This window comes from Magnolia sinica, chromosome 15 (assembly GCF_029962835.1).
Source record: "Magnolia sinica isolate HGM2019 chromosome 15, MsV1, whole genome shotgun sequence".
NCBI lineage: Eukaryota > Viridiplantae > Streptophyta > Magnoliopsida > Magnoliales > Magnoliaceae > Magnolia > Magnolia sinica.
In genome coordinates, this window is record NC_080587.1 from 24,057,308 (window position 1) to 24,064,868 (window position 7,561).

The 7,561-nt window shown below is 37.2% G+C and overlaps 1 non-coding gene across 1 annotated transcript; it reads right to left on the reverse strand.

Annotated features, from left to right (window-relative positions):
* Positions 1-1,003: 1,003 nt before the first annotated feature.
* On the reverse strand, positions 1,004-1,110 carry LOC131228381 (small nucleolar RNA R71). The gene has a single exon (XR_009162885.1). It is a non-coding gene; the product is annotated as a small nucleolar RNA R71 (small nucleolar RNA).
* Positions 1,111-7,561: the final 6,451 nt, after the last annotated feature.

The following is a 7,561-nucleotide window of genomic DNA, read 5'->3' on the forward strand; positions in this document are numbered from 1 at the left end:
CGCGCAACTTACAGTCCGCACAACTCCCAGTCCGTGCAACTCATCTTCCACGCAACTCTTGATCTGCGCAATTTGTGATCCACGCAACTTGACTTCTTCTTTCACTCCAATCTTTGACCTTCCTTCTTTGTTTCTGATATCTTCTCTTCTCTCAAAATCTCTTCTTCATTACTTGTGTTCTCAACAGTGCACAATGAGAACTTCATACATTTGTTGGTGCACTAGCTCATCTTTCTATTTCTATTTTTAGAAACTTTCTTATTTCTTTTTTAGAAACTAATTCACTTTCCTTTTTCTTTTGCAGGATCCTAACATAGAAACTTCTAATTTGGTAACTTCTTTCTAATTCTCTCTCTTTCTATTTCTAGATTTCTATTTCCCTTATTTCTTTTAGGTTTAGGTTAGATTCTGAAATTGAGGGCTGAGAGTGTTTCATGCCCAAGTGGGCCCATGATAACACTCGACGTCTCTTGAGTGAAGGAGGATTGGTTGAGGGTTATCTATCCATCACAGGATTAGACACCACTCGATATCCACAGAGTTAACTAAAGTTATGACTGCCAATCAACTGGCCAATCAACCTTCCAATCCTCAACCCAGGGTTGAGGAAATCCAGGATAAGAATGAGGTGCATCAAGCACCCCCGCATCGTACTTTACGAGAGTATTTACAACCGGCGGGGGTGAGCACACCTTCCTATATGGTTTTTCCAGAAAATGCAGGACATGTGAATATTAAGTCAGGAGTGATCCAACTCCTTCCAAAATTCCATGGATTTGAATATGAAAATCCATATCTACACTTAAAAGAGTTTGATGAGATAATAGCCACTTTGTACTTTGCTAATGTGTTTGAGGACACGGTCAGGCTGAAACTCTTTCCATTCTCCATAAAAGAAAAGTCCAATACATGGTTACACTCACTACATCCACGATCGATTGGCAGATGGAATGATATGACAAGGGAGTTCACTAAGAAATTTTTCCCATATCATAAAATAAACACTCTCAGAAAGTCAATCATGAACTTCGTCCGAAAGGAAGATGAAACATTCTTCCAATGTTGGGAGCGGTTCAAGGATCTTGTCAGTTCATGCCTACAACATAGTTTTGAAACATGGCGCATCACAAATTTTTTTTACGATGGACTGACTATTGAGAGTCAAATATTGCATATTAGACCCAGTTATTACCTGCATTTATGAACATGATACTATTTAACAAACTATTTTAATCGTATTTGTGTTGCAAGGTGACTTTAGGAGCTTGGGCTGAAAAAGGATTCTAAAAGCATGGAATTGACGTTCAGAATACACCAAGGTAAGGGATGGACCCCAGGGGACCAAGATCAACGGATTTACATGCCAGAGATCCGCGAAAATCGAGAAACTGAAGCTCAAGCGGCCTGAAAGTTAGCCAGAATGCAAGATCACTGGGTTTCCATCATCTGTTTGGCTCAAAACTTTATACATAACTCGAGGACCAAAAACTAACCGTACACGTCGAATTTTGGCCGTTGGATCCTTATAAGAGTATCCCAACGGACAGATCAGCCACTAAAATCATGATTTGGGGCCCACCAGGTCTTTGGATATGTCTCAATTTTAGTCTCAACCCCTTAAATGAGGTTCTAAAGAGGATGGATGGAGCAGATTTATCACAAACATCTCTGTGGGACCTACATGTACAGTGCGTGTGCATGTACTTAAGTGCACCGGACGTACACCAATTCACCTTAAGTCGCTCAGCGTGCGCTGACCGACTCATCTTCTCAAATCAAGAAAAGGCTTCTAGCAGATGCTCCAGCGTCCGCCGGTTCCTCTCAGTGGGGCCCACTCCTCTTCCAAAGTATCAATCGGGACAGTCCATTGTGTGCATAGGTGGGGTATTTACCTCACCAAGGTGACCTCTTGAGACCATGTAAGATGTTGCAGAATCCTAACCGTTAAATGCATGATGAACGGCGGAGTAGAAGATATTGTGGGCTACACAGAATTCAATCCAAAAACCACCATACCCGAATGGTTTTTTGAGTAGATTTCAATGGACAGCTTGGATTTTTCAAGAAACAGGGAATGTGGGCCCCACAGGTTACGCACTCATGAATTTCTGCCCCAAGCGCAAGAACAAGGGCTGCAGATGGGTTGTAGTGGGCCATCAAGATCGCTTCGAACAGATGATCCAGTCCGTTCATTGGGTTCGTGTGATAAAACTGATCAAACCCATGTCAAGCATGTGGACCTGTACAGACATTCGAGAACGCAGCAGTGAGGAAAAGCCACCACGTCAATTAGTGGTGTGGTCCACCCAGAGCTCGAATCCACTTCAATCTTGGACAGGTAGCCTAAATCGACACCAGAAATCCAGTGGACAGATCTGATTCTTCAACAATCATAGAATATGGGCCCCACCAGGTATCAACGCAGGAAGGATCCTCTTCTTACGCATGGTGTAACTTTCACACTGCTCAGCCGTGTAAACAGAGTCCGAAGCAGTGTATAACTCGACTCCAGCCGACCTCCTTGTGCACTGACCAACCCTGGCAGCTATAAAGGGAAGAGAGAAAGAGAAGGGAATAGACTGGGGAGGCAGGGATCTACGGCTGGACATGAAGTAAAAGAGCAGAGAGAGTTATTTGGTTTTTTTTTCTTTTCTTCTTCTTCTTTTTTGTTTATTTTGGATTTAGCCTAATCATGCCCGTGATCGACCTAGCTAAGAGGTGAAGCTTGTAGCAAGATGGGTCATGTATTTTATGCTTTTAATTTAATTTAAAGTTATGAACTGAATTTGATTTTAGTTTGATTATTAAGGGAATGTTTCAAGTCTTTAATGGTCTGTTGTGACTGAAATTACAATGGGTCTGCAATGGCTTTGAGCATGTTCCTTTTCCTTATTTTGATTTTGATGTCAGGAAGCCCTATTGTTTGCCATCGTCTCCTGGGCATGGTTGGATGTCGATTCCCTTCCTAACCCTCATATCATGTTAATTGGTTTTTAATTAGTTTAATTCTGTTATTTACTTTGTCTCCTGGGCAGGGTTTGGTGATGGAATCCATTCTAATTCATATACCTTTCATCTCGTGAAAACTAATCAAGTAAGTTTAGTTTATTTTCCAATGAAAACTTAGCAGAACATAGGGCAAGGATGAAGAATTATAATATATAAGTGATATAAGTAGAATTGTTCAACTTGTAATGTTATAATAAGCACCATGCACAAAGACCTTGTTGGACCCTTAAGGTATATAGGCATTAGAATTGTGATCGGACCTAAGGGTTGACAACTCTAAGTGCAAGGCTTTGATGTAGTAATAACTTGGTAAGACTGAGGTCGAATCCATAGGAAATGGGGAACATGATCTAGAGCTAATTAAAGTCTAATGGTTTGTCTGGGTTTGTAATTCAGTGAGACAAAAAGGATTTTTAAAACAAATAAATAAAATACTAAGGATCTGGAAATTCACTCATAGAAATCACAATATTAAATTTATAGATTCAATACATATCTTAATTGGACTCAAAGTCTTATCTTATCCAATTGGAAGATAATTCGGTTAAACCATTTATAAATATTAATAAGAATATGATTTCAATTGATCGATTTTCTTATAAATCATTTAGATCTCAATCGTAGGGAATCAAAAGCGTCTAAAGCACCCATATGTGTCAATAGATAATTAATTATATAAATTGAATTCTTCTTTAATTCAGGCTAAAATTTTGTTAAATCAAAGCATTCATTATACTTAGAGTGCATAATAAATCCAGAAATAAACAACTCAAAGACTTTAAAGTAAATCTAAATTAAATCAATCTGTTATCATCATTTAAACCAAAGTTATTGAATCAAATAAACTATATATTATAATTAAACCACAAGCTTCATCCTTATGTCAGAGATTAGCCTAACATGGCTAACATCTTAGAAAAAAAAATAAATGAAAAACTAAAAAAGACAAACTCGAATTGAGGGGAAGAAGAAGGACAACTCTGTGGAAGTTCTGTCATCCCTAGGTCTTATAACAAAAAATAAATGAAAAATAGTTGAATTTTAGTAAAGTTCTCTTTAGTCAACGAAGTCTCAGTAAAATTCGAAGCTTCAGACTTTAGTTCTAATTCTCTCTTCCACCCTTAATAATAAACATTCAAAATTGGTGGAAGGAGGTTTTTCAGAACATTTTTCTTCCCGGTCAGTGTCAGGCACTGAGACACAATCCCGCAAGGCATTCACTATATCTTTAATCATAAGATCATTAAAATCTTCAAAGTGTGACAAGCATACTTCTAGTGGTTCAGGAATTTTAGTTGGAAAAGGCTTATTATCTTCAAATATATCAATCAAATACACCTCATGAATCACATCTTCATCCTGTTGTGGTATTTATAAATTAAATATATTCAGTTTCAAGGTCATGTTCCCAAAGGATATTTTCATGATCCCATTCTAGCAATTGATTATGGCATTCACAGTAGCCAAGAATGGTCGTCCTAATATAACAAGAATTTGAGTGCTCGCATTTATAACCGGGTGTGTATCTAAGACAATAAAGTCTATCAGGTAGTAAAACCCATCAACTTGTACCAACACTTCTTCTACCACTCGTCAAGGTATTCTAGTTGAGTGAACAACCAATTATAATGTTGTCTTGGTGGGTTTCAACTCACCAAGGCCAAGTTGCTCATATACCAAGTTTGGTATTAGATTAATACTTGCCCCAAGGTCTAAAAGTACTTTATTGACCCAAAAGTTTCCTATTATACATGAAATCATAGGATTTATAGGATCTTTGTATTTTAGGAGAGTTTTGATTTATGATGGCATTCACTTGTTCCATTAACAAGGCTTTCTTATGCATGTTTAGCGTACACTTTGCCACACATAGATCTTATAAGAATTTTGCATAAATTGAGAACTGTCTAATTGCATCCAATAAGAGGATATTGATCTTGACTTGCTGAAAAAGCTCTAAAATGTCTTTATTTTCAATTGGCCATTTTAATGAGGTGAGACATTGGGAAAATGGGGTCATAAGCTTGTATTCCTGCACTAACTTTATGTCATGTGGAGCATTGCTAAATTCACCATCATCCTTCTGGTCTTTATATTCCTCAAGTTTCGCAACCTTCTTAGGAATTTCTTTGTCAATCTCTTTACCACTTCTCAAGGTGATGATAGATTTAACTTGTTCCACATATTAGGTTGAAGAATTGGATCACTTTTCTCATAATGTCCCTTAGGGTTAAGTTGAGGTTAGGCCAGAGAGGTTCCTTTCGCCCTAACATTTAGTTGTCTCAATTCTTGCAACTGAAGTTCTGAATTCATTTATCAAGTACAGTTACACTTGCATGAATGCATTCAATATATCCTTAAGAGTTCTCCTAAATGGGGGTCCAATAGATGGTACTTAAGGATTAGTTGATACGTTCACAATTGGCCCGTTCCTCAAATTGAAATTTGGATGATTCTGCTAATTGGGAGTATATGTGTTGGAATTTGGTCCACTGAAGGGGCGTTGATATGCGTTCGTAGTATTCGTTTGAGCATGCAACACCTCTTGAAATGCGGGGATTGTAGGATAATTCTTTGTTAGGTGAACATCGTTCTTGAAAATACTACGCTTTCAATAGTCACTATGGGTTGGATCGCTTCATTCCTAGATTCCAATGCCTCTAACTTCCTTATGAGATCTACTAATCTCACACTAACATCATCCTGATCTTTGAGCACATGTACTCTCCTCTCTTGGCACTGCCTTGGGATTACTATCTTGGTTGGATGTGTCCCATGAATGGGTGTTTTCAGCTAGTATGTCTAGGTAATCTCGGGCATTTTCAGTTCATTGCTCATAAATTCGTCATTACACATCATCTCTATGAATTTGCACATATTTGGATTCAGTTGGTCATAAAAAAGTAATTTTTCACCAAATCTCATGGCCATGGTGTGAGCAAGTAAGAAGTAAGTCCTTGAACTATTCCCAACACTGGAAAAAAGTTTCATCTCCTTTTTGGGAAAAAAATTATAATGTCATGCTTGAGAGTGTTGGTTTTATGAGCTACAAATAACTTTTTAAAGAACTCTTGGGTCATCTCGGCCCATGTGCTAATAGATCTCAGCCTTGAGGAGTGAAGCTATGATTCGGCCTTCTCCATAAGAGAGAATGGAAATAAATTTAGTCTAACTACATCTATAGAGATGTTATTAAAGTGTATGGTTATGACAATCTCTTCGAATTCTTTTATATGCAAGTATGGAATTTCTGAATCAAGTCCATGGAATTTAGGGAGTAATTGGATCATCCCCTGTTTAAAGTCTACGTTTCATGCGTTGGTTTGAAAAATCATGTAGGAATGCAGGAAGGCGTACTTGTTCTCGCCAATTGTAAGTAATTATGTCGATTTTAAGTAATCACGTAAGGTGGAACTTGGTGTACCTCATTCTCATCACGCATCATCCTAACCGATGGTGTGTTGTACATAGGATTATAATAAAAAAATTGTTCAGTTTCATCCATAGTTCAATATGGTATTTTAGGAATATTTAGGTGTTTTCTAACTCGTCGATATCAAAATTTGTTCTTCTTAAACCACATCAAAGTGTGTAAAATGTCCTCTTCTTCTAAAAGACATCTCACAGTATGACCGGTCTTCATAGTTATTATTACAAAATTTTGACCCTTGAGTTGTTTAGCATTTAATACTTTGGTGGCCATCTCTACATTGCAAAAAATATAATGAGCTATGATCTTTGGGTGTTAACAATAATCGTTAGATTTCACATGATATGCAAATCTTCAAGTTACAAAAGTGATTAATCAATCTTAGATGAGATATGAAAGTCCACATGACTAAATAAGTATTGCAAATTAATCAACAAGTTAATTAAAGTAGATTAAAAAAAATATTTCTACGACAATCTATTTGTATAATGTATGCAACCTTTCATTATGGGTGCATTCATCATTAGGAATTTTAATGGGCCCAAGCTTTATATTTGGACAACTTGGGGCCCATTTGTGCTATCTAAATGCTTGTGGACAACTTAGGATAGACCGGATTATGACATGAAGAATGGGATCAAACGGTGATCATCAAGGCCATCAAAATGCCACGTTGAATGTTAATGGGCCCAAGCTTCATATTTGGGTCCAAGCAAATTGAGAGACTATAAACAATAATAAATCATAATTTAATTGTTCTCTATATATTTATCATCATACAACCCATGAAGTCATGTATTAGTTCGGGCCAAATAATAGCTCCATAACCCACTTCTTGATGCCCGAATCTGATTCAAGCTCACTGAGCCCATCATCCAGGCCTAAGATCTACTACCCCTCTTACTTACCTCTTTCTCTTCCTTGTTGAGCCATGATGTCTTCCAGTTTACGCTAAACAATGGGCTAAACCCAAAACCCAAAAAAATTTTTTAAAAAAAAATTTTTAAAAAAAATTTTTTTTTGGGGGGAAAAAAGGGAGAAAAATTTTTTTAAAAAAAAAGGGGTTTCCAAAAAAATTAAATTTTTAAAATTTAAAAAACCCGGGGCCCAAACCCCAAAAAG